Source organism: Stegostoma tigrinum, chromosome 31 (genome assembly GCF_030684315.1).
Source record: "Stegostoma tigrinum isolate sSteTig4 chromosome 31, sSteTig4.hap1, whole genome shotgun sequence".
In the NCBI taxonomy this organism is placed as follows: Eukaryota; Metazoa; Chordata; class Chondrichthyes; order Orectolobiformes; family Stegostomatidae; genus Stegostoma; species Stegostoma tigrinum.
Genome location: NC_081384.1, coordinates 24,991,927 through 25,018,429, shown reverse-complemented (window position 1 = coordinate 25,018,429; position 26,503 = coordinate 24,991,927). Strand labels below are relative to the sequence as shown.

The following is a 26,503-nucleotide window of genomic DNA, read 5'->3' as shown; positions in this document are numbered from 1 at the left end:
AGTTGCCAGAAACTAGAATTGAGAACCTGGGTCCCTGGTGCTGTGAGGCAGAATTGCTAACCACTGAGCCACGATGTTGCCCCCTTGTGGTGATAGAATGTAGAGCAGTACAGCCCAGGAACAGGCCCTTCAGTCGACCATGTTGTCATTCTAAGCTAATTCAACCTCATGCACATGGTTTGTATCCCTCTATACTCTGCTCGGTGGTGAGTCCATCTAAATGCCTCTTAAACTTTGCTATCACATATGCTTCTACCATCTTCCCTGCCAGCGCATTCCAGTCATCTACCACCATGTAAAAAACCTTTCTCATACACCTCCTTTAAACTTTCCCCTACTCACCTTAAAGCTATGCCCCGATTATTTGACATTTTTACCCTGGAAAAGAAAATTTTACTACCCACTCTTTCCATGCCTCCCTAAATTTTATACATTTCTACCAAAGTGTTCCTCAGCCTCAAACGCACTAGTGAAAAAATAATCTAAATTTGTCCCACCTCTTCTTAAACCTAGTACACTCTAGGCCAGGTAATACATTGGTAAATGTTTCCTGCGCCCTCTCCAAAGCCTCCACATCCTTCCCACAATGCAGCAACCAGAACTGTGAACAATACTCCAAATGTAGCCTGATCAAAGAATTATACATCTGCAATTATACTCAATGTCCCAACTGATGAAAGCAAGCATGCCATATGCCGTCTTAACACATTACCCATTCGTGTTGCCATGTTCAGGGAGCTAAGGATTTGGACCTCAACATCCCTGTGTACCTCAATACTCTGAAGGGTCCAGCCATTTACAGTCTATTTTCCTCTCAATCTCCCAAAATTCCTCTCCTCTCATTTGTCTGGATTGAACTCCACCTGCCATTTCTCTTCTCAATTTCCAGCTGACATGTATTCTGCTGCATCCTTTGATACCCGTTCTCACCATTCAAAACTTCATCAATTTCATGTCATCTGCAAACATACTGTTCAGACTATCGACATTTTCATCCAAATCTTTGATATATATTACAAACAACAGAGGTCCCAGCACTGATCCTTGTGGCATACCACTGGTCACAGATCTCAAATCAGAAAAACACCCCTCCACAATTACCCACTGTCTTCTATGGCCAAACCAGTTTTGTCTAACTTGCCAACTCAGCATAGATTCCATTCAATTTGATCTCCTGGACCAGCTTACTTTAATGGAGCTTGTTAAATGCTTCCATAGAGGCCATGTAGGACAACATTCACTGCCTTACTCCCATCAATTATCTTTGTTCACTTCCTCAAAAAACTTTTCATCAAATTTGTGAGACAAGACTCCTGCTGCATCATGATTATCCCTAATATGTCCATTCTTCTCCAAATGCAAGTAAATTTTGCCCCTAAGAATCTTCTCCAATTAATTCCTCACCATTGATGTAAGGCTCACCAGCCTATAGTTTCCTGGAATATCCCTGTTGCCCTTCTTAGACAAAGGGATAACATTGGCTATTCTCCAGCCTCCTGGGACTTGCCTATCGCCAAAGAGGATGCAAAGACCTTTGTCAAAACTTCAGCAATCTCGTTCCTTGCCTCCTTTGGTATTCTGGGACAAATCCCATCAGGGCCCGGGGACTGTACTACATTAGCATTTTTGAAGACACCCAACACCTCCTGTCCTTAATATCAATATGTCCCAGAGTATCAAAAACCTCCTGTCTAAACTTAACATCATCCATGTCTTTCTCCTTCGTGACTACCAATCTGCAGTATTCATAATGGACCTCACACATTTCCTCTGGCTCCACACGTAAATTACCTGCTTTGTCCTTGATTGGACCTACCTTTCCCTTAACTACCCTCTTGCTCCCAATATATGTATTAAATGCTTTGGAATTCTCCTTAGTCAGACTTCCCAAGGACATTTCATGACCCCTTGCAGACCTCTTAATTTCTTCTTAAACTTATTTTCTACTTGCTTCATATTCCTCAAGGACCATGTTTGATTTTTGTTTCCCAAATCTTACATATGCTTCCTTTTCCTTTTCAAGGAAACGTAGAACATCTCACATCATTCAAGGTTCATGAATCTTGCCATCCTTTTCTTTCATTCTCACTGGAATATCCTGAACTCTGGTCAATTAACTTTTAAAAGTTACCACATGTCAGATATGGATTTACCTTCAAACAGCTGCCCCCAATCAAATTTTTCCAGTTCTTGCCTAATACTGTTGTATTAGCACTTGCAGCTAAAAACTGGCCTTATGCTTTTCCATTACAATCTTAAAACTTATAGAATTATGATTACTCTTCCCAAAATACTCCCCCACCAAAAGTTTGATCACCTGGCCAGGCTCATTCTCCAACAGAAGGTCTAATATAGACCCTTGCCGAGTTGGACTATCTACATGTTGTTTCAAGATCCCTCTTGGATGCCGCTAACAAAATCTCCCCATCAAAGCCCCTCGCACTAAGAGACTCCCAGTGAAAACTGGGGAATTAAAATTACAAACAACAACAACCCTGTTGCTTTGACATCACTCCATGAGCTGCCTCTGCTCCGAAGATGGGATGTTCCACTCCCAGACAACCCAGATGACCTTCTGTTTCAAAGACCGCAACATCCCTCCTCTGGTGATCAAAAATGCCCTCAGTCACATCTCTTTTATTTCCTGCACTTCTGCCCTCAAACCCTCTGCCCCCCCCCCAAAAAAAATAAAGATAGAAGCCCCCTGGTCCTCACATACCACCCCATCAACCTTTGTATCTAGCACATCATTCTCTGCCACTTCCACCACCTACAGTCCGACCCTAATACCAAAGAGATATTTTCCTTCCCACCATTATCTGTCTTTCATAGGAACCGCTGTCTCCGCAACTCCTTCATCTGCTCCTCACTCTTCACTAGCCCCACCACCCCAGGCACCTTTTCCTGTAACTGCAGAAAGTGCTACACCTGCCCCTACACTTCCTCCCTTCACCTCCATTCAAAGCACCAAACAAACCTTTCACATCAGATAGGGGTTTACCTAAACATCTTCCAACTTGGTCTACTGTATTGGTTGCTCCCGATGTGCCCTCCTCTACAACAGTGAGGTCAAGCTCAGACTCGGGGATTGTTTCATGGAGTATCTGCACTCTGTACGCGATAGTCGACAACACCTTCTGGTCGCCAAGCGTTTTAACTCCCACCCCCACTACTTTGATGACATGTCCATGCTGGGCCTCCTACAACGATGCCACATGCAAACTGGAGGGGCAACACCTCATATTCCACCTTGGGAGCCTACAGCCTGATGGCCTTAACATAGACTTCACTAGTTTTAAAATTTCGCCAACGCTTGGCCTAATCCCACGTCCAAACCTTTCACTCAACCCCGCCTGCTTGACCTGACACAACCTGTCCATCTTGTCTCCCACCTGTCTGCCTCACCCATCCCACTGACCAATCCCCATCACTCCCTACTGCACCCATCTATCACCACCCCACCTACCTTCCCCAGTCCCACCCCTCCTCCCTCTAATTATTTCCCAGCTCCCTTCCCCCTCCCCATTTCTGAAGAAGGATCCTGACCTGAAATGTCGACTTTCCTGCTCTTCTGATGCTGACTGACCTGCTGTGATCCTCCAGCTTCACACTATGTTATCTTTGACTCCAGCATCTGCAGTTATTACTATCTCCGACATATCTTTCCTCTGTTTCTAGCAGGCCATTGGCAGGTCTATAATATCACTCAATCATAATGATTGCACCTTCCTTATTCACAAGTTCTATCCATTTAGCCATGCTGGAGAAGGCCTCCAAGTTACCCTCTCTTAGTACAGCCGTGACCTTCTTAGTTAGTAATACAACAGTTCCACCCTTTTACATCCCTTACTATCACGCTGGAAACATCTAAACCCTGGAATTTTGAGGTGCCTATCTCATCCTTCTCTTAAACAAGTTTCTGTAACGGCTACAATTTCATAGGACTGAGTTTAGAAGCAACTATAGCTTGTCTACTACTTTAGGGTACTTCTGGCCACAGATCACCTCACACAATTGTTTAGCTTACGAACCTTCTACATCAAGAGACTTTTGTTAGAAATCTGAAAGGCGTTAGAAGTGAGAAAGGGTAAGACTCTCAGATTTATGATTCATGTTTGGCAGATTTGGAAAGGACTCATCAAATTGCCTCCACAGTCCACGGTAGAGAAACTGTCAGAAGTCTATTATGTAACAGTTTAAGAATTGAGATAGCATATTTCTCTGGACTTGAGACTCTGTATTAGATAGTGTTGAGAAGCAGTGTTATGAAGCAGAGGTTGACCCCCCCTCTGAGAACTAAAACAGAAACACCAAAAGGGGAGTGCCTTGCTCTATAATCTGTTGAAAAGGAGTGTGAAACGTGGTGTAACCTGCCTCTCAGCAACTTCTAGTGTTAAACAAAATACACACCTGACACTCACTTTCCAATCAACATGTAACAATTTATTTATCTAACTCTAATAGTAAACAAATTAACTAAACTATTAACATTCTGAATAAACTTTTTCTAGCTACTAATTGTTCCCAAATACGACAAGATTCTAATGGTATGCTCTTCCAATTAGTATAAATCCCACTTATATAAAATATTAATAAAAAGATAGAATTTAGTCTGTCAAAATTACAGCCATTTTACATGCCATCTGGAATGTTCTGTGCTTCTTCCATTGATTCTTCTGTCAGGTACATTAACTAATTGTGCCACAGGTACCTTTGATATTTAGATGATGCTTTCTCTAAGACTTCGAGAAGACTGAGAGAGCCAGCAACTCTCTCTTGAGAGCTAAGGGCTGTTAACTCTGGCAGAAGGAAGTTTACTCACCTGTCCAACTGCCCTCTTCTTTTATACCCCAATGACATATCAATTTCCTATAATCAGATTTGTCTTAGGTTGTCAAAACAATCAGATTCAAATCTGATAGGTTTTTGATATCTAAGTGCCTAGTTCAAGTTGATTGGCTGAATTCAAAACTTGCTGTCTTGGTCACAAAACAAAACTGTTGCTTGGCCTGCTAAGTGTACAGCTTTTTGATAGAAATGTTTCAATTTGGGTATTCTTGCAAACTTTCAAACTGCTCACAGATGTCATAAATCATAGAATCCCTACATTGTGGAAGAAGGCCCTTTGGCCCAACAGGTCCACACCAGCCCCTAGAGCATCCTACCCGGACCCATCCCCTATAAACTACCTAAGTTACACATCCCTGAACCCTATGGCAATTTAGCATGGTCAATCAATCTAACCTGCACATCTTTAGACTGTGGGAGGAAACCAGAGCAAACCCACGCAGACACAGGGAGAATGTGCAAACTCCACACAGACAGTTGCCTGAGGGTGGAATTGAGCCCAGGTCCCAGGTGCTATGACACAGCAGTGCTAACCACTGTGCCACCATGCCACCCTTTTTAAATTTCTAAGCATGGCAAAAGCATGTCATCTTTTAAAGGGACCACATATTTCCTCCCCTCCCCCACCCATTCCTAGCATTTTACAAATACCAAATTCCAGCTTCCTGCCTTCCAATTCACATGTACCTTCGCAACTTCACAACAGCTCTCCCCTTTAGGACAAATGAACCATCATTATAAAAAGATGCCTTCTTTTTTCTTTTAGAACCTTAACTTCATTATATTGATAGATTCTTATCTCATTAATGTAGAGTTACATATTTAATACTAATTTACGTATACAACATTGAACACGACCATTTCTAGCTTACATAAACATTCTTCTTTTAAATGCATGATAACGCATCCACAATAATATTTTCACAACCAGCCACATGTCCAATCTGTAAATTAAATGTATGCAACTCAGGACTCCAACAAAATAATCTAGTGTTCTTGTCCTTAAATCTTTCCAGAAATGTCAAGGATTGTGATCGGTATACACAACCATTTCTGATGCATAGTGGCAATGTAAATATTAAAAATGTTGTAAGGTCATTACCAAAGCCAACAACTCTTTTTCAGTGGTTGAATATATTGTCTGGTAGATAATAATTTTAAAATAGCCGAGTGGCCTTTCAATTCCACAATTATCCACCTGTAACAACACAGCTCCAACACCTACATTACTTGTGTCGATGACGACTTTGAGGCATTTCAAAAGACTTGGTGTGGCTAAAATTGGTGCAGTAGTTAACACTGCTTTTAAATTCTCAAATGCCTCCTGACATTGTTCTCCCACTGAAATTTCATGTTCCTTTTTATCAAATCTGGCAACGTTGCCACCACGCTACTAAACATTTGGTACAAATTTCCCGTAGAATCCATTCAATCCTAAAAATTGTGGTACTTCCTTGTTCGAGGAAGGTTTTGGAAATTCCTCAATGGTCTTTATTTTCATGTTCCTCTGTGTCATCAGTCCATGTCCGATGTTGTGTCATAGACTGTCACTTGCGCATTCACAAATTTTGTTTATGCCAAGTTTACAGCCAACTTTGCTTTCTGTAGTCTCTCAAAGAGTTACGCCAAATGCTCCATGTGACCTTTCCATGAATGGCTAAAGACCACTAAGTCATCTATGTAGATGGCACAAACAGACAGTCCTGCAACAACTCTGTTCAAAAGTCTTTGACAAGTGGCTGGTGCATTTTTCATTCCAAAGGGCATTACTTTAAATAGATGCAGCCCACTTTGGGTTACAAAAGCAGAAACTTCTTTCGCTCTCTCTACTTGCCAGAACTTGCCAGTAACCACAAAGTAAGTCCAACTTTGAGATGTAAGTGATTTGTCTGAATTTTTCCACATGATCACAGCGTTGACCTTCCAACAATCTATACAGAATCGTTGAGTACCATCAGGTTTGAAAACCAAAATGATTGGCAAATTCCACTTGCTTTGACTCAGTTCTATGATGTCTTCTTAGAGCATGGCTTCCACTTCCTTCTGAACCTGCGTTGCTTTGAGAGGATTAAATCTGTAGAGTTGTTGTTTTATCAGAACAGCATTCCCTACATTAATGTAATGTATTATCATACTAGTCCTCCCCATTCTATTTCTACAAATGTCTTCATAGCACTGTAAAATTCTTTCAATTCAGTTTTCTGTTCCTGGGACAGAAAGCTCACAACCCTGTCCCATTCCTTAAGGACGTCCTCATTATTCAATTTATTCTGATGCACATCACAATCCAAGTCAGCTGGATTTGATTCCTTCCTCTGGGTGCCAGTAACTAATACCTGTTTCTGCCATTCCCTTTTCATATAATAGTAAGGTTTCATCATGTTCACATGACACACCCAATTTTTTTTCCCTATCTGTGTAGGTTTGAGCAAAAATCCCTTAAAATGCTGAACCAAAACCCTGGGCTTTTCAGAAACTTTTAAAAGTGAATAAAAAGGCAGTTGGGCTGCGGCTCCTGGGAAAAGTGCACAGGCAGAGATGGCTGCTTGGAACCATCATTCAGCTAAAAACCCAATTTACACCTCGACTGTGAACAGAACAATCAACCAGACGTAACACTCCAGACTGAAACTAACCATTTCCACCTTGGGCTACAAAAAAAAGTACACATCTTGGAACCTATACCGGAGGTATACCGGACATTTAACTTCACAGAGATACTGGGAATTCCATTTAATCAAAATACATTCACACTTACTCTCAACAATTAGAAAACCAATTGCCTCAATGTGGACATCAATAACAAAAGAGCAAGCACAGACTTGCTATAATGGCATCGTATAATGGCAAGCCCTGATCTTGCTGGAGGGAGAGCAGTTTGCCCCAAGAGCGATCCCCACAGCCATCTCCACAAGAGGGATCCCAGGGTGTGATTCTCAACAACAACTATTTAGCACAGTCATTTCCAGAAGACAGATCCCAAAGTGTGATTCTCCCCAACAACTATCAGCGCAGCTATCTCTGGAAGACGGATCCAAAGATGTGATTCTCCCTAACAACTATCAGCACAGCTATCTCTGGAAAAGGGATCCCATGGCAATCCTGAAATCTACTGACATGGGCCCGTTCTGTGCCAGGGGAACTAACAGCAATTGGCCATGACCTGCAGATCTGACAACCGATGATCTCCGAAAACCACTGGCCTAATTGACCCCACAAGGCCTCAGACCTGTCCTGAGGTGAAAACCGGCTCACAAAAACTGCTACAAAGTAAGAGAAACCAAATTACTCACCTGTTCAATTCTAAATGCATCCTATTGCATCAACGGATTTTACCCAGAACGAAGGCCTACCTGGTCGAAGTCTTCATTGAAGCACTGTATACGGCGAGTAGGAATGACCAGCTATACTTCAAAATCGTGTTTATTCCCAGAGGTATGTTTAATATTCTTGAGACCCCAAGTTATCCAACGTAGCTAGGAGAGGGGAATGTGGGTGGTTACATGGCTGCGAACCCCAGGGCTGGGAAAGCCTGATAAAAGTATCTGTGATCAAAACCTGCAGTTTAGCTCTAATAGTGTTTAACCTGTATTTAATTATGTATTTAATTGCTGTCTTCTGTAGAATTGTTTTAATTTCACTGTTTATTGCATTTGCCTTTTATTTCTTATATTATATTTAACTTTTTGTATTTAAATAAACACAGAGATTCTTTTGCACTGAAATACCTATCTACTGCCTTCTCCATTTCACATTCCTGAAATAGTCAGATGTCAGAACCAGGCATCTGAGGGTGATTCGAACCACCTAACAATAATCTAATTACTGATCACAAACGAGAATACCTACACTGGCATCTTTACTAGATAACTCCACTGATTTAACTCCTTAATCTGATAGGGACCACTAAACCTTGCTTTGAAGGCCTCTCCTACCACTGGTAACTGCACCAGTACTTTATCCCCACAGGCAAATATACAAATTTTAGATTTCTTATCTGCGTCTTACTCCATTAGGTGCTGTGCCACCTTCAAATGATGTCTATCTAATTCACCTACTCTGTTTAATCTTTCTCTCACCTCAGATACCTAATCCCCACTGTGAGATTTGGATCTATCAACTTTTCCTTAAGAAATTTTAAACGCCCTCTTACTTGGTGTCCAAACATCAATTCAAGTGGAATAAACTGAGTTGATTAATTTGGAGCATCTGTATTAGCAAATAATATAAATGTGATAGCTTTCTTCCAATCATTTGGGTAATCCTGATAATAAGCCCTCAGTAGGGTCGTTAGGGAATGATGTCGCTTTTCCAATGATCCCTGGGATTCAGGATGGTACACACTTGATTTAAAGTGTTGGATGCCTAAACTACTCATGACCTCCTTAAATAATTTGACAGTGTAATCGGACCCTTGGTCTGACTGAATCTCCCTGAGTAGTCCAGAACTAGGTTGTGCACTCTCCTGTAGTTCCTTGACCTCTCTTGGGATTTCCTTCACTACCTTGAATAATCCCACTGATTTAGCCTCTTTTATCACATCCTTTCTCCAAATGCTTTTCCTAAACCACCAGCACTGTGACTTTGTGTGTCTCACCCTATTGCAATAAAAACACCTGAGGCCTTTCACCTCCTTTTCACCCCCTTGGGTTTCTTTTTTGGCATATGGTAAACTACACCCAATGTGATCTACTTTTATTTTTTCATTGAAGGATCTCCCTCTTTCATAATTTCTGTCCCCTAACTGAATGAAATTGCCGTCAAACTATTTTTCGATTCAGGCACTAATGCGTATTGACCTGCCATCTCTGTAGCTAATCTCACTGTTTTAACCTACTGTTCCTCAACATGAGTTCTTATCATTTCTGGCAAGTGAGTTTTGAACTCCCCAAGCAGAATAACATCTCAGAGACCCTCATATGTCATTTCTGTCTTTAATGATCTCACCCATCTATCAAAGTTGCTCTGTTTAATTCTTTCAAACTCGATATTAGTCTGAACTGGTTCCTTTCTTATGTTTCTGAATTGTTGTCTATATGCTTCTGATACCAATTCTTAGGGACTCAAAATAGCCTGTTTTACTTCTTCATAGTGTTCTGACGTCCGGTCTGATCGCGCTGCAATTACGTAACCGGCCCTGCCTACCAGTTTGGTCTGAATTAAAATCACCCTCTGGCCAGTTCGTTTGTTTAGCCAATTTCTCAAAGGCTGCTACATCTTTTTCACTAAATTTTGGTTATCTTTTGAAATATTTGTATATATCCTCACCGGGTCTTTGGGTCTGTTCATCATCACCCTCCTCCTCACTAAGCCTATCTTCAACCTTATTTCCATCATTTTAAGTCAGTTATCCTGGCTAGTTTGCAACTTCCAGAGTTCAAACTCTCTCTCTCTTTCTCCTTTGGTCTTTCCTGGCTTATAACTGTAATTCAATCGCTTCCCTTTCCTTTTCATGCTGCTTCATCTGCAGTTGAATTCTAGCCATTTACAAGGACTCTGATGGCCTTTCCAGCGAATTTAAATAACTGCTGTAATTACCTCTTTTCTCACAGACAAAGTCAACCTTAACTCCAGCTTGCCTGCCAACTCCAGCAGCTTTTCCTTACTCACATTTTGTAAAACCCAAAGTTACTTCTTCCACACCCAACTTCTTAGAGACTGAAAAAGCAATTCCCTCACCTTTCATTTAACCTACAACAATCAACCAAAATTAAACCGATTTTTCCCCTTCTCACCTAAGTGTAATATAAAGATCTAAAACATAGTCCCCGAGTACATTTAAATCCATTGTGACCGTTTGTACCCTAAATCTGTTCAGGTCTGTCAAGATCCCTCCAGATCTGTCCACATCCATCCAAATCTACCCAAACCCCAGACCCAATCTTCTGTCCTAACCTGTCCAAATCCTGGACCTGAGCTGGCCAGATCCCGAGTGAGCCCCAGTCTGTTATTAAGTGGAAGTTGACCACACCCCCCCACCCCCCGATTTTTGAGAAATACCTAAAGAAGACCACATCACTGTATCAGAGATAATAGGAGCTGCAGTTGCAGGAGAATCCGAGGTAACAAGGTGTAGAGCTGGATGAAGAAGTTACCCTCCTCCCTCTGGACAAACCTCAGGGGATCGCTCCGCCTCCCCTCTCTCCCTATTTATTTCGGAACCCCCTACCTCTCCCCCATTTCTGACGAAGGTTCTAGACCCAAAATGTCAGCCTTCCTGCTCCTATGATGCTACTTGGCCTGCTGTGTTCATCCAGCACTACACTTTGTTATCTCACATTACTCTGTAATTTGTTAAAAAAAGAGTATGAAAAGTGATGTAACCTGCCTGTCAGAAACTTCTAGTGTTAAACAAAATACACACCTGACACTCAGTTTACAATCATGGTTAAGGGAAATAAACCTCTTACGCTGCCTTTTATAATCAGCAAGTAACAATTTATTTATCTTACTGTAACAGTGAACAAATTAACTACATTATAAACAAACTGAAAAAAAAACCTTCTAGCTACTAACTATTCCCAAATAAAACAAAATTCTAATGGTATGCTGTTCCAATAAATATAAGTCCCACATATATAAAATTGTAATTTAAAAAAATAGTCTTTTAAAATTACAGCTAGATTACTTCTGGAATGTTCTGTGCCTAATCTGTTAAATGTTCTACCAGGAATGCCTTTTCCATTGATCCTTCTGTCAGGAATATTAACTAGTTGTGCCACAGGTACCTTTGATTTAATGGTGTTGTCTCTAAAACTTAGAGAAAACTGTGAGAGCCAGTGGTTCTTTCTTGAGAGCTGAGAGTTGTTAACTTTGGCAAATGGAAGTTTACACACCTGCCTTTGTCTAACTGCCCTCTTCTTTAAACCAATGACATATCAATTTCTTATAATTAGATTGGTCCTAGGTTGTCAAAACTATCAGATTCAAATTTGGTAGGTTTTTGATATCTAAATGCCTCATTCAAACTGATTGATTAAATTCAAAATTTGTTGTCTTAGTTACAAAACAAAACTGCTGCTTGGCCTGCTCAGTGTATAGCCTTTTAAGATAAAAGTTTCAATTCACGAGCTCTTAGAATTCCCTACAGTGTGGAAACAGCCCCTTCAGCCCAACAAGTCCACACTGGGCCTCAGAGCATCCCACCCAGACCCATCCCCCTCTTTGTGCTCTTGCAAACTTTCAAGCTGCTCACAGATGTCCTTTTAAAATTTCTAAGCATGGAAAAAGAACATCACCTTTTAAAGGGACCAACGTCATATTCCCCCAACCACAAGCATTTTACAGACGGCAAGTTCTACCTTCCTGCCTCCCAATCCACAAGTACTCTTCCCAACTTCACCACAACAAGTTCAGACTTTCTTTTGCTGTGTTTTATTATCATACTCTATGTTCAAAAAAACTTGTTTTTTTTGTGTAATAGTTTGTTGATAAATAAATTCTGCAGCCTCATGTGAAAATACCTCAGTGACTACCCATCACACTCACAAACAAAGTAAATAACCGTGATCTATTAAGTCAGGTTTCTTTCTGTGATTAAGCAAATAATGGCTACATCAAATATGTTTGCATCTAAAATTAATGCTGCATTAATAAATGAACATATTATGTCCTCTACATTTTTAATTTAATATGAACTTAAAATCACCACAGTTATATCAGTACTTCCTGGTTATATTGCGTCTGATCTTCCATCAAACTAGACTCAGAACTCCATCGTATGACGGCAAAGATAATTTCTTTCCGTGCATTAGTCGGGTAATTCTGACAGAGAAAGCCATGTCATACTGTTAACACATAATAGTGTCAGCAACATCCAGTGAGAACTAAGCTCTCCAAGGCATTGTGATCAGAGATAATGGGAACTGCAGATGCTGGAGAATCCAAGATAACAAAGAATGGGGTTGGATGATCACAGCAGGCCAAGCAGCATCTCAGGAGCGCAAAAGCTGACATTTCGGGCCTAGACCCTTCATCAGAAAAGGGGGATGGGGAGAGGATTCTGAAATAAATAGGGAGAGAGGGGGAGACGGATTGAAGATAGATAAAGGAGAAGATAGGTGGAGAGGAGGTAGGGAGGGGATAGGTCAGTCCGGGGAGGATGGACAGGTCAAGGGAGCAGGATGAGGTTAGTGGGTGGGAAATGAAGGTGCGGTTTGAGGTGGGAGGAGGGGATTAGTGAGAGGAAGAACAGGTTAGGCAGGCAGGGACGAGCTGGGCAGGTTTTGGGATGCAGTGGGCGGAGGGCAGATTTTGAAGCTGGTGAAATCCACATTGATACCATTGGACTGCAGGGTTCCTCCTGGACTGGGAGGTGCAGCCCGCTTCTATCTCCTTCCCAAAATCCACAAACCCGCCTGCCCAGGTTGACTTATTGTCGCCACCTGTTCTTGCCCCACCGAACTCATCTCCACCTATCTGGACTCCATTTTCTCCCCCTTGGTCCAGGAACTCCCGACCTACGTCCGTGACACCACCCATGCCCTCCACCTCCTCCAGAACTTCCAATTCCCCGGGCCCCAACACCTCATTTTCACTGATAATGGGAACTGCAGATGCTGGAGAGTCCAAGATAATGAAATGTGAGGGTGGATGAACACAGCAGGCCCAGCAGCATCTCAGGAGCACAAAAGCTGACGTTTCGGGCCTAGACCTTCATCAGAGGGGTCTAGGCTCGAAACGTCAGCTTTCGTGCTCCTGAGATGCTGCTGGGCCTGCTGTGTTCATCCAGCCTCACATTTCATTACCTCATTTTCACCATGGACGTCCAGTCCCCATACGCCTGTATCCCTCATGCAGATGGCTTAAAGGCCCTCCACTTCTTCCTGTCCCACAGACCCGACCTGTCCCCCTCCACCGACACCCTCATCTGCCTAGCCGAACTTGTCCTCACCCTCAACAACTTCTCTTTCGATTCCTCCCACTTCCTACAGACTAATGGGGTGGCCATGGGTACCCGCATGGGCCCAAGCTATGCCTGCCTCTTTGTGGGTTTTGTGGAACAATCCCTCTTGCACACCTACACAGGCCCCAAACACCATCTCTTCCTCCATTACATTGATGACTGTATTGGCACCAACTCATGCTCCCAAGAGGAGCTTGACCAGCTCATCCACTTCACTAACACCTTCCACCCCAACCTCAAGTTCACCTGGATCATCTCCAACATGTCCTTTACCCTCCTGGACCTTTCTGTCTTCATCTCAGGCAACCACCTACAAACCGATGTCCATTTCAAGCCCACCAACTCCCACAGCTATGTGGAATACACCTCCTCCCACCCACCTTCCTGCAAAAATTCCGTCCCCTATTCCCAATTTCTTCGCCTCCGCCGCATCTGCTCCCAGGATGAGGCATTCCACTCCCGCACATCCCAGATGTCCTTGTTCTTCAAGGGTCGCAGCTTCTCCCCCGCAGTGATCGAGAATGCCCTCGAGTGTGTCTCCAGCATTTCCCGCAACACATCCCTCACACCGTGCCCTCACAAATACCGCCAAAAGAGAATTCCCCTGGTCCTCACATACCACCCCACCAACCTCCGGATACAACGCATCATCCTCCGACACCTCTGCCATCTACAATCCGACCCCACCACCCAAGACATTTTTCCCACCCCACCCTTGTCGGCTTTCCAGAGAGACCATTCTCTCCGCAACTCCCTTGTCCGGTCCACACTCCCCTCCAACCACACCACACCTGGCACTTTCCCTGCAACCGCAGAAAGTGTTACACCTGCTCCCACACCACCTCGCTCATCCCCATCTCAGACCACAAGATGACTTTCCACGTCAAGCAGATGTTCACCTGCACATCAGCCAATGTGGTATACTGCATCCGCTGTACACGGTGCGGCTTCCTCTACATTGGGGAAACCAAGCGGAGGCTTGGGGACCGCTTTGCAGAACATCTACGCTTGGTTCGCAGTAAACAACTGCACCTCCCAGTCACGAACCATTTCGACTCCCCCTCCCATTCCTTAGAAGACATGACCATCCTGGGCCTCCTGCAGGCCCATAATGATGCCACCCGTAGGTTGCAGGAACAGCAACTCAAATTCCACTTGGGAACCCTGCAGCCCAATGGTATCAATGTGGATTTCACCAGCTTCAAAATCTCCCCTCTCCCCACTGCATCCCAAAACCAGCCCAGCTCATCCCTGCCTGCCTAACCTGTTCTTCCTCTCACCTATCCCCTCCTCCCACCTCAAACCGCACCTTCATTTCCCACCCACTAACCTCATCCTGCTCCCTTGACCTGTCCATCCTCCCCGGACTGACCTATCCCCTCCCTACCTCCCCACCTATACTCTCCTCTCCACCTATCTTCTCGTCTATCTATCTTCGGTCCGCCTCCCCCTCTCTCCCTATTTATTTCAGAATCCTCTCCCCATCCCCCTCTCTGATCAAGGGTCTAGGCCCGAAACGTCAGCTTTTGTGCTCCTGAGATGCTGCTTGGCCTGCTGTGTTCATCCAGCCCCACACTTTGATATCTCCAAGGCATTGGTTGTTTTACCTTGAACGTAACGAACACCATTTTGAGAATCAAGGAGGTGTCAGTCTGACTTTGGCCAATTGTATAAAGTGAGAGTTAACTTCTAGGAGTACACCATGACAAAGAATCAAAATTACCCCTTAGAATCAAGAACTGAATTCCTGCACTTTGCAATTAGGACTGGGTAGTGAGAGGTTCCTGTTGGGAGACAAGGAGAATTGAGACCAGAGAAGAATACCTCTGATCTCAAGCAGGAGATGTGGTCTGGGTTTGTGGCATAAGAGCTACTGCATTATTGGATGTTAAAACACTCACCAACATTGAGCCCAGTGGGTCATGCATGTGCATAAATCAATCAGAAAGAAGAGGAATGCATGTAATTCCTCCATACTTTGGCAAAGAAAGGGTTTGTATGATTATGACAAACATATCAGATTGTGAAAAAAATCACATATTGAGTAAATAATAAGCCACTCAGATAACGATCCAAAGGTAGTAATACAATAAAATAGATTCTGGAAATTAACATGCCAATTATAAATGCTGTTCGCATTGAGCAAAATAAAAAAAATGAGAAGTGATGACAACAACAAGACAACAATATATGTTGAAAAGGTTATTTGCTAAAACTTAAATCAGCCTGTTTCAGTTAAGCCAAATTTTAGTTGGTGGCAACTTTATAATCATTAACATCAGTCAGTATCTAAGAGGATCAAGAGGGTTCAATTAAAATATTGAATTATTCTCAACTTTCATTGAAACAGTCTATACACACCGAATCTATATTTATGAGGTCATTTAAACATCAGAGTACAACCTCCTAATTGCAGGTTTTTATTTGACATTTCCTCTCATGGTCTCCTACCAGTGACATGTGCATTCCACAACTGGGACTTAGCAAGGGTCTTATCTCAACTGTAAGAGCTGCTCATTAAATTCTAAAGAAGAGTAATGAAATTTCTTAGAATTCTTGCCATGTTACATGTAGGAGAATTCCCAATTAAGTTAAGCTCTAATTGGATTCCAGCATCCATAGTATACCCACAGAGCATTCACTTTCATAAAAGTGGCTGAAAAGAGGGATACCTGCTGAAATATTTTGTCTTGCACTTATCAGGACAAATACAAGAATTCCAAATTCTAAATGGTCATAATAATTCAAACTACAGCAGGAAAGGTTGGTTCGAAAGTCAGCTCTGGTTATGGCGTTGCCACAGCAATGCGAATATGAAAACTGAGAACCAATTTTCATTTGTATGCTGAAAACACCCAGATCCACCTAGCAATCAATTCTCATGACCCCTCCACTTTCTCTTAACAGCATCTGACAACTAATACTGGACAACCAGAAATTTCCTCCAACTAAATATTTTGAAAACGAACTCTGTTCACAATCCAATAATGTCATTCCTTCCCTAGCAGACACCTGACATTGAATAAAAGTATTTTCAAACATGGTGTCATATTTTGTCAAAAAAAATTGTTCACATATTTGCACTGTCGCCAAAGCTATCAACGGCTGTCCGTAGCTCCTCCATACACTTACTATCACTAGATTTAACTACTCCAATGTTTCCTCAGTTGTTCCAATGTTCTATTCTGCATACACAGAAAGGCATTCAGCACTGCTGTCTTTGTCATGCAAAGTTGTTTACTCAAAGCCATTCCCCCATCACACTTGGGTCCTTTGTTATATATTGATGCTCAGTTGAGTACAATTCAATTTTAATATTCTCATATTTATTTTCAAGTTTCTCTGTTGCATCAACTGTGCCTAATTCAGTAATAGCAGATCTACAACCCTCAGATATCTACACTTCTCCAACCTTAGTCTCTTCAACATATTGCAGTGCCGTGAGGGTTTTTCACTCAAGACTGGCTGATAGCCCAGACATCTATTAAGATATTGAAGCTGCGATACCCCTTGAGAAATAATGCTGGATTGGCGATAGATCGCTAATCCATTCTGTCAATCGTAAAATGTTTATTAAGAGGTCTCAAAGAATAGCAGTATCTGCTATGGATAGTTTGAACGGTTTGGGTGACACTTTATGGGCTGGCAGTGAAAGGGAATTGTTTTAAGAAAGTAACAAGTTATGAATGAATTAATGTTTTTTTTAAAACAGACGTTATTGTCACTATAGGTTTCATTGCATTTAGAGTATATTTGGGTTATTGAGCATGGAAATGCCATAGCTTGGCATTTAAGGTATGAGGAGCCATAGAGGTTACTGGAACATATAACCTGACATGAAACGTGTGAGGGGCCAGGAAGTGTAGCTGGTGACATGAGGTGACACAGGGAGATTTGCCAAAACCAATCTTCTTTGTTGTTATTAGTCTAAGCTATTGAATGCATGTGTGGAAGGATGTTTACAGAGATTTTAGGCAAAAGATAGGCTCAATTTTGATGAATACTAATAGATTTAAATCATCGTTCCGAAGAACATTTAAGATATGTGATTGTAGTGAGCAATCAGAGTAAATTCCCATTACAGCTACGAAGTTAGTTTCACACAGTATTGGTCACAGACACAGAACTAGGAGCAGAATCAGTGAAGGTACACTACGTGACCCAAGCTAGCTCATTTCAGGGACTTGTCATGTCAGTTAACTGTTTCAGGAACTAACTGCCTGATGCAATAGTTCCCAGTTATTCAACAACACTGACACTGTGACAGAAAGGCTTAATGCATGCAAGCATTGTATACCAAGAACATATTCAGTATGTGGGGATCAGTTACCTCAGTTAGCTGGACAACCAGCTTGTGATGGAGAGTGACACCAACAGACAAGGTTCATTTCCTGCACCAGGTCAGGCTGCTATGAAGGACCCTTACCACAGACTAAACCAACACCAGCCCTTTCTCTGTAATGGCAGAACAGATCTATGATTTGGTAAGACAAAGGAAACTTACCTAGTATCTAAATATTGCACTCACATTATGTTAATTTTATGAATATAATGAGAGTGGAGATCTATATAATAAATAATCAGGATTTGGAATGAGAAGACGATGGAAACAAATTCAGTAATATCGCTCAAATGGCATTTAAATATATACTTGAAAAAACAAAAAGATAGCAGGGATATGGGAAAAGTACAGAGGAATGGAGTTACATGGGTCGCTATTCAAAAGATTCAGTTCTGGACATGAACTAAATGGCCTCTCCTTATCCTATATTATTCCAAGAAAATTGAAATAAGTTTCCAATTGTAAACCTTTTAACAGATTTAGATTTAGATTTTATTGTCATGCATACTCAAATATGGGGTACAAGAGTACAGTGAAAACTGTTCAATGTTGCTGTATGTAGCACCAATATAGGTACCAGATACCTTGGTGCAATATCTTAGTTACAGAAGTAGAAGAATAATGATGTAAGTCAAAAAGGTCTGTACTACAACCTTCTTTTTGTGAAAGTAGAAAAATAGAGAAATGAAGTTAAAAAGTAAAATATAATAGCCCTTTCTGAAGCCATGGGCCTGCAGATGCTCCCAGCTGGTTCTTCTACAAGACAGCTGTCTCTCCACTGTGCTGGGCTAAGACCTGTTCGTGCTCGCCAACTGCCTTCTCCCCTGAGCTCATCTGCTGACCTCCATCAAGCACACCAAGCTTCACCGCCGCTCTCAAGGCTTCAGTCCCAACAGCAGCATTGCTACTGCCATCTTCCTTCAGGATCTCCTGCTGCTGCTGCTGCTGCCATCTTCCTTTGGGACCTCCTCCTCCTGCTGCTGCTGCTGCCATCTTCCTTTGGGATCTCCTGCTGCTGCTGCTGCTGCTGCTGCCATCTTCCTTTGGGACCTCCTCCTGCTGCTGCTGCTGCTGTCAACTTCCTTTGAGATCTCCTGCTGCTGCCATCTTCCTTTGGGGCCTCCTCCTGCTGCTGCTGCCATCTTCTTTCGGGATCTCCTGCTGCTGCTGCTGCCATCTTCCTTTGGAACCTCCTCCTCCTGCTGCTGCTGCTGTCAACTTCCTTTGAGATCTCCTGCTGCTGCCATCTTCCTTTGGGGCCTCCTCCTGCTGCTGCTGCCATCTTCTTTCGGGATCTCCTGCTGCTGCTGCCATCTTCCTTTGGGACTTCCTCCTGCTGCTGCTGCTGCTGCCGCTGCCATCTTCCTTTGGGATCTCCTGCTGCTGCTGCCATCTTCTTTCGGGATCACCTGCTGCTGCCATCTGCCTTTGCGACCACCTGCTGCTGCTGCCATCCTTCACCTCTGGCATGCTGCTGCCACCACCTGGACTTGAGTTGGGCCCCAGCCACTGCCATTGGCCGTGTCACTGCAGAGTCTCGATCTTGTATCGTTCTGGACATCGATGAAGCTGCGATGCTGCGGAACATGATGAGCTGGCTCGTGGCCACCAAAGCTGAAACGTAAGGATGACAGTGTTAAAAGTGAGAAAATTAATGATAATAGTGTGGCAACAAATAACATTTGGATTAAGACATTGTACCTGAAATTACACAACAATACAGTGAATGTTTTAGGTTCTTCTCTCTCCTACTTTAGCAGAAGCGGCAACCCTTGCTAAAAATATCAGAGAGAAATTCCACATGAAAATTAGTAAAATCACCAGAGGACTGCTGCCTCATTAGAGAAAGATTACTGGGGGGTGGTTTAACCTGAAAACTGCCGTACCTCAGGTGAGGGGAGAAGCTGGAAAGGAGAGTCCTTAAAGGTTATCTCAGCCACTGTGCAAAATAAACCTATGTTGTTGCCATCATTTGCATCATAGACCAGCTGGCCGGGCAACTGAGTAACTCGCCCCCTCAGATAAATAGGTTAAACGTTCATTCTGGAACTATCCCATGGTACATTACAGGTAGTTCATGATGTGTATCAAGTCCTTCTAAGGACAATGGGTATTCATTGAGCCAGCAGTGAAAAGTAGCAAATAATATACTGATAGTATTTTAAATTACATTCTATAATTGCCTTTCATTTCAATTTAAAATAGTCACAATTGCTCAATCGCAGTTGCGAGCTATTGCTGGTATAGACATGGAGGTGTGCTACAGTGTCACCTAATGACATTGTGTCAGTACTGCAGCCAGTAATTGTTACAACAGTTGGACTGAAAAGTGAAGCATCTTATTACATCAAGCTGAATTTAATTCTCGCAAAAGCACAAAGCCTAGTGAGTAGAATCCAATTTGTTACTGCAAATCTCTCATCGTGCCCCACTGCTTCCCTGATGTCGTTGAAACCTTAAAGTAACATTCAGTCTAGCAGCTCGTTGTTCATTGAAAACAAAACATGTTTTATTATGTGGGGCCTATGAATGTCCCAAATTGTTTTAGTCCCATCAAAATCATTTTAACATGGAGTCACTGTTGTAATGTCGGTAAAAGGGCAATTTTTGTGTATCAATGTCTCACAAATCGACATTGAAATTATAGCTATTGGAATATAATCTGTTTTGAGTGATGCCTTTTCAGGGATAAGTATCAGCCAGGACGCAGAATGCAACACTCCCTCTCTAATTAAATAGGGCCGTGGGACCTTTTCTGTCTTTCTGACAGGTCAACCTGTATCTTGGATCTAACATCTTATCAAAAACATTGTTTGACATCTGTAACAGGAGCAGGGATGGGAATCACAGCCTCCGCTGCTGCTGCTAGCCTGGGACTCCAGTCCCCCACTTGAGCAAGGCAGCAATCCCACCGACCCACACCCCAACTCAAACACAGATGACCACCTAGAGCCCCAGCTTCCAGTTAATGGGTCATGTACCTCCTGCCCCATGCTCTGCAGGACAGAACTGCCTCAACTTAGTGCTGAAGTGTCAGCCTGGATTAGGTGCACAAGATTCTGAAGTGGGATTTGAGCATGCAATGTCTGACTCAGAGGCAAGAGTGCTGCTACTGAGCTTAGGCTGGCATTCTGATGCCATTTTAATGCATATTCAAATTGTTATTGAATGAGATCAGACAAACCTTTGGCCTTAAAGATGACATTGTTAAACCAGTGAAGGAGAATGGGTTTAGCTCTCTCTGAGGAATTGAATTGATTACACTAAACTGAACCATCTTTTCTGTCATTCCTCTTACACTAGTCCTAACCCTCTCCATCAGTCAAGGAAAATTACAAAGGCTATCTATCATTCACTGAACACTTAGGTGAAGAACCCAACAAATGTTCAATACAATCTGAAGGGAACAATACGCATTGATGTATGATGAATGGCTAAGGTGACCAAAAACCCCATACCACACAACAATAGAACCAGCAGCTTTTTAATCTGCAGCAGTGACATCAAGTTATCTATATATATCAGCTGTATACACTATTTTCCAACACAAAATGGGGCTTGAGCATGGTATTAAACTCACTGAATCACTACACATTCTTCCCAGGAGATTGTTGTGTAACATTTATTCTTTAAAAAAAATTCAGCTTGTTATTCGATGACGCGTGAACAGGTGAACCTATTCTATTCCTGCTATCTCACCTGCTCATTGCAGTTAAGGGTAACAGCTCAGTACATGGCTCCCTCGAGTCTTATTTCAGAATCAATTGAAAGAAAAGACTTAAACAACCAGTACCACCATCCTATAAATCTTTTGAGATGTTAGTACTGATGTTAAACATCATACAACCCCCTTGCAAGAGCCATCTCAAAACCCATTGAACTTAATCAGCAGGCCTATACAAATAAGTTAACAACAGTTACAGTCAGTAGTCAGATATACAAGAAAAATGTTCTGAAGAAGGGTCACGGGACCCAAAACATTGACTCTGATTTCTCTCCTGCCAGACTTGCTGAGCTTTTCCAGCAATTTCAATTTTTATCTGCTAGAAAGAAAGATTGTGTAGAAACTGTTGATCTTTCAATTCTGCTGACCATGAGACTTTCATTTCTTCGTTTCTTTGCCTCTTCATTATTGATTCAACCAAAGCCAGAACCAGTTGTTAAAAAGGAGAGCCTACTCCTGAATTAGTCAGAGGAGAGTCTTTCCATTATACACTATGGAATTTCGTTACACATTATGCCAGTGAATGCAGCACAAAGAAACCACCTTCCCATTACTGTAGCATTTTCTTTTATGCCTTTTGGAATCAAAGCTCATTTGTGACCTGCTGTTGCCAGTAATGGTTCTGTGGGAGGTTGCAGCTAGCCTTTCCTGCACTAAATTATTATTTTTGAGCTTTGTTGCTTATTTGATCACACTTCATATTTAGTGCATTTACTCCTTTTCACTGCCTTAATGCTTATTTCTCTCCTTCATTTCAAGCCTTGTCAGCCTTGGATCCTCCAATTCCCTCAGATTCCAATCTGATCCTTGAATTTAGTGCTAACTGCATGAATGTACACTTTGCTAGAAGCTTGGTTGAAACTACAAGTGCTAGTTTATTAGATTTATTCCCAAATTTATTATTCTATTTCACTCTATTTTTCTTTCCCTGTCTCTTTTCACTGGAGAACTGCTACTTGCTCAGTCTTGAAGTTCTGCTGAAGTCTTGAATTAGTAGTCAGCCTGAATGAAAGAGTCACAGAAGAGGGAGAACTGATTGTTAACAAGCATGGGGACCTATGTAGCTGCATTGACAGGCTTGACGGTAGATTTGTAAGGTTTGTACAAATTTCCCAGGACATTTATACAAAGATGCAAAGAATTACAGTTAGTTTCTTGAAAGCTGCACATTTGAATAAGCTTGTACAAATCGCTGCTTCTCCAGAGTTGATGTCACATTGGCCCTAACCAGCCCATTATTCCTTGCTGTTGGCTGGTAGATGTGCTCACCAATTCTGAGTGAATAAGAAAGAGCTTAAACTCAATTCTGTTGAAATTAATAGAAAACTGAAGAAAATATTTATTTTGATTGTCCATGATGTTCACCTCAGCTCTTTTAAGAATCCAATTTACATTTGTGAACAAATGTAATGAAAATGCTTGCGCTTCATCAAGATAGTGTCACTTTGACCTTGATATGACACCGCATTTTATTTACAATTCTCCTTATTTCTTTGTAAATAGGTTTTTATCTCAGATTCTCATCCTTAGTCACTGTGAGAAGCAGCATAATCCAGCCAGAGACAGCTCCATAGCAATATACTGTGGATGCTGGAAATCTGAAGCAAAAGCAGAAAATCCTGGACAAACTCAGCTGTCTGGGAGCATCTGTGGAAAGAGAAATGAATTTCTGTCTGAAATAAGTTTTATCAGAACACTAAACTATTGATACCTAAATAGAGAGGTTCAAATAGTTCATAGAATCTCTACAGTGTGGAAACAGGCCGTTCAGTCCAACAAGTCTACACTGACCCTTGGAGCATCCCATCCAGACCCATCCCCTTATAAGCCACCAAATAGACACATCCCTGAACACAATGGGCAATCTAGCCTGGCCAATCCACCTAACCTACACATCTTTGTACTGTGGGGGCAAACCAGACCATCCATAGGAAACCCACACAAACATGGGGAGAACATGCAAACCCCACGCAGACACTTGTAGGAGGGTGGAATTGAACCCGGGTCCCTAGCGCTGTGAGGCAGCAGTGCTAACCACTATCTATAAAGATATTACCAGTCAACCCATACACATCGCTGCCGATCTGTTGAGGCCTAACTAATGGCTAATCTATCTTCGGGAAGCCAGCTAATAGAAAAAGAGATAACACAGTCCCGACCCAAAACGTCAGCTTTCCTGCTCCTCTGATGCTGCTTGACCTGCTGTGTTCATCCAGCTTCTCAGATTATCTCAGATGTTATCTCAGATTCTCCAGCATCAGCAGTTCCTACAATCTCTCAAATAGAAAAGGAAATGGATTGATCTTCCATCATCCAAATGATTCTACCAAAAGAATTAATAAGTACTTTTTTAACTGGCAGCTGGAAGCTCTAAAGTAACTAGATCAAGTAGCTGAAAAAAATAAGCTTTTTGATGTTGAATACTAGAGCAGAAAGTGAAAGGGCAAGGAGATGACTCTTGAATTTCAACATGACTGCCAGCTGCAGGAAGTAAGTGTCAGGATCTAAATGGAAAAGTTTACATATCTGTAATGCCTTTAGCGCTGTTAATATTTCAAGGTGTTCTGCAGAGACAGAAATGAATTCTATGCAGCAACAAGACGAGAAAAAAAAGCCCTTTGACTACTACAGTCAAAGATGTTTTGTGGAGGGTTGAGAGGCAAGTAGCAAGACAGGAGAGTTAAGTGGGGAGCTCGGATGTGTAGGACCATGATAACTGTTTAGTTCTGCCATTGAACTCAAGTAGATTGGGAGAAGATGCAGAAGTGGCCAAATGTCCAGCTTTTTGACATTGTGTCTAGACGTAAACCTTAAACCTTCCCTGGGTGCATAAAGTCATTTCTGGGAAGACACTTTGGAAGAAGTCATTGCTGTTTTCAAGCTGATATTTCTAATCCTTATTTCCTTTTTGAATTTATTTCGGAACTGCAGCCCCAGTTCTCCAAGGTTTAACTGTGACTTCCAGCAAACATTTCTACTTTAGTATTCATTCTGCCTCACTTCACACACAGTTCATGTCTACGAGCAATTTTAGTTTGTTGTGAATAAATAAATCCCATCAGAACTTCATTTATTGACCCCTACCCTAGAATTAGACTTACACAGAAGCACATGCTAAAAATAATCTTACAAATTAATTACGACAGACTGTAGGTTACCAGGAGATTAGCAAAAGGCTCTCAGCCCATGCCTGAGGCACAGGACCTGGTCAAAGCTGCTGTCTTATTTCATTAATGGCATTTCCATGTTGTCTCCATTTTATGCAAGGTTAGATTTATTCCTTCCAAGATACAACGTGAGCCAAAGTCAAAGCTAATCGAAACAAAAAATAAAATTCAGTCCTTCATTTATGCTTCCATGTGTAGTTCATTGGGAACCATCGATGAAATTGTGCTGCTATGTTTCATCAAAACATTGTTAGCACTTCTTGGAGATGTGGGTGATATTGGTATGGTTGCATTTATTGAGCAGTTATTCTACTTACCCTGAAAGTATGTTGTGCATCCCCAATGACACCAAGATGATAAAATGGCAATCAATATACATGTAGATCAGTTTGATGTGTGTCTAGGTGGAGGTACCTAACTTGGTGTCAATGGTAATCTCACAACTTCAAATTGCACTTAATGCTGGACACCATTAGGAAAACAATGAGTTATTGAAGTTGGCTTAGTAAGCTACTGCAGTGCACGTTGTGAAAGGCAAATTCTGCATCCACAATGTGTGAATGGTGGAGGAGGTGGGTAGTGATTACAGTGATGGGGAATCAATCTAGCGTGTTATTGAGCAGTAAAGTATTTTAATGCTCTCTACAATCAGAGTGTTGTGCTAATACAGTGCACTGTAATTACACTTGATGACTTAAGAAGCACTCCATCCAGTCTGGGTAACTCCCTCTTAGCTTTGTCAAATGCCTCTTCCTTTAGCAATGAGCCTAAGTATTCATTTAATACCTTAGCACCATACCTTCTGCCTCCACCAACTGTTTATCGTTTCATTTCTAATTGCCCCCACTGTTCCTCTGACAACTCTTCTAGTATTCACATTCATATTTTAAAAAAACCTTTCATGTTTGCTAAAACTTTGGATGACCTTTTATATCAGTCAGACATTTTGATTCACTTTTATGTTGGTTTTCTTTCATAGTGAAATAAAAACATTTTGAATTCCAGGGACATAAGAGTTCATTTTTGGGAGGTGCTTTTGAACCTCAGAGCAGATCTAACGGAGAAAGCTCCAGTACTTGGCAACTGCAATGCAGTACAGCTGGAAACAGATAGAGGCAGACATGAGGATTTTTCTGCGTCTGACTGTCCTAACTCACACATGAACCGTTGATCCAGATTCTACGGAAGATAATTTGCTATAGTTTTCACTACATGTGTTCTTTTGATATTCTCTCTCTGACATATTCTTTCTCAATTCAGAAATATTTAAAAAATGAAATACACTGAAAGGTTTTCAGTAAGATGTAATCTGATGTTAAATATAAAAATACGAGTAGGACAATCACCCCTTTGAGACTGCTCCATTCTATCAGTCCTAAATAGTGCAGCATTAATTTTAAGATGCTGTTTCCTTCTATTCATTTCTTCCACCGGAGATCTTTTTTCCCTTTTTCAAGATGATTGGATTATTTTTCATTGTAAACATTTTAATTCAATCACCTTTCAACTTTCCAAAC

General features: G+C 41.9%; 1 protein-coding gene across 1 annotated transcript in view; it reads left to right on the top strand.

The window, feature by feature from the left end:
- LOC125466230 (acid-sensing ion channel 2-like) overlaps nucleotides 1-26,503 on the top strand; it is a 1,220,788-nt gene that overhangs the window by 420,156 nt on the left and 774,129 nt on the right. The window lies entirely within an intron of this gene.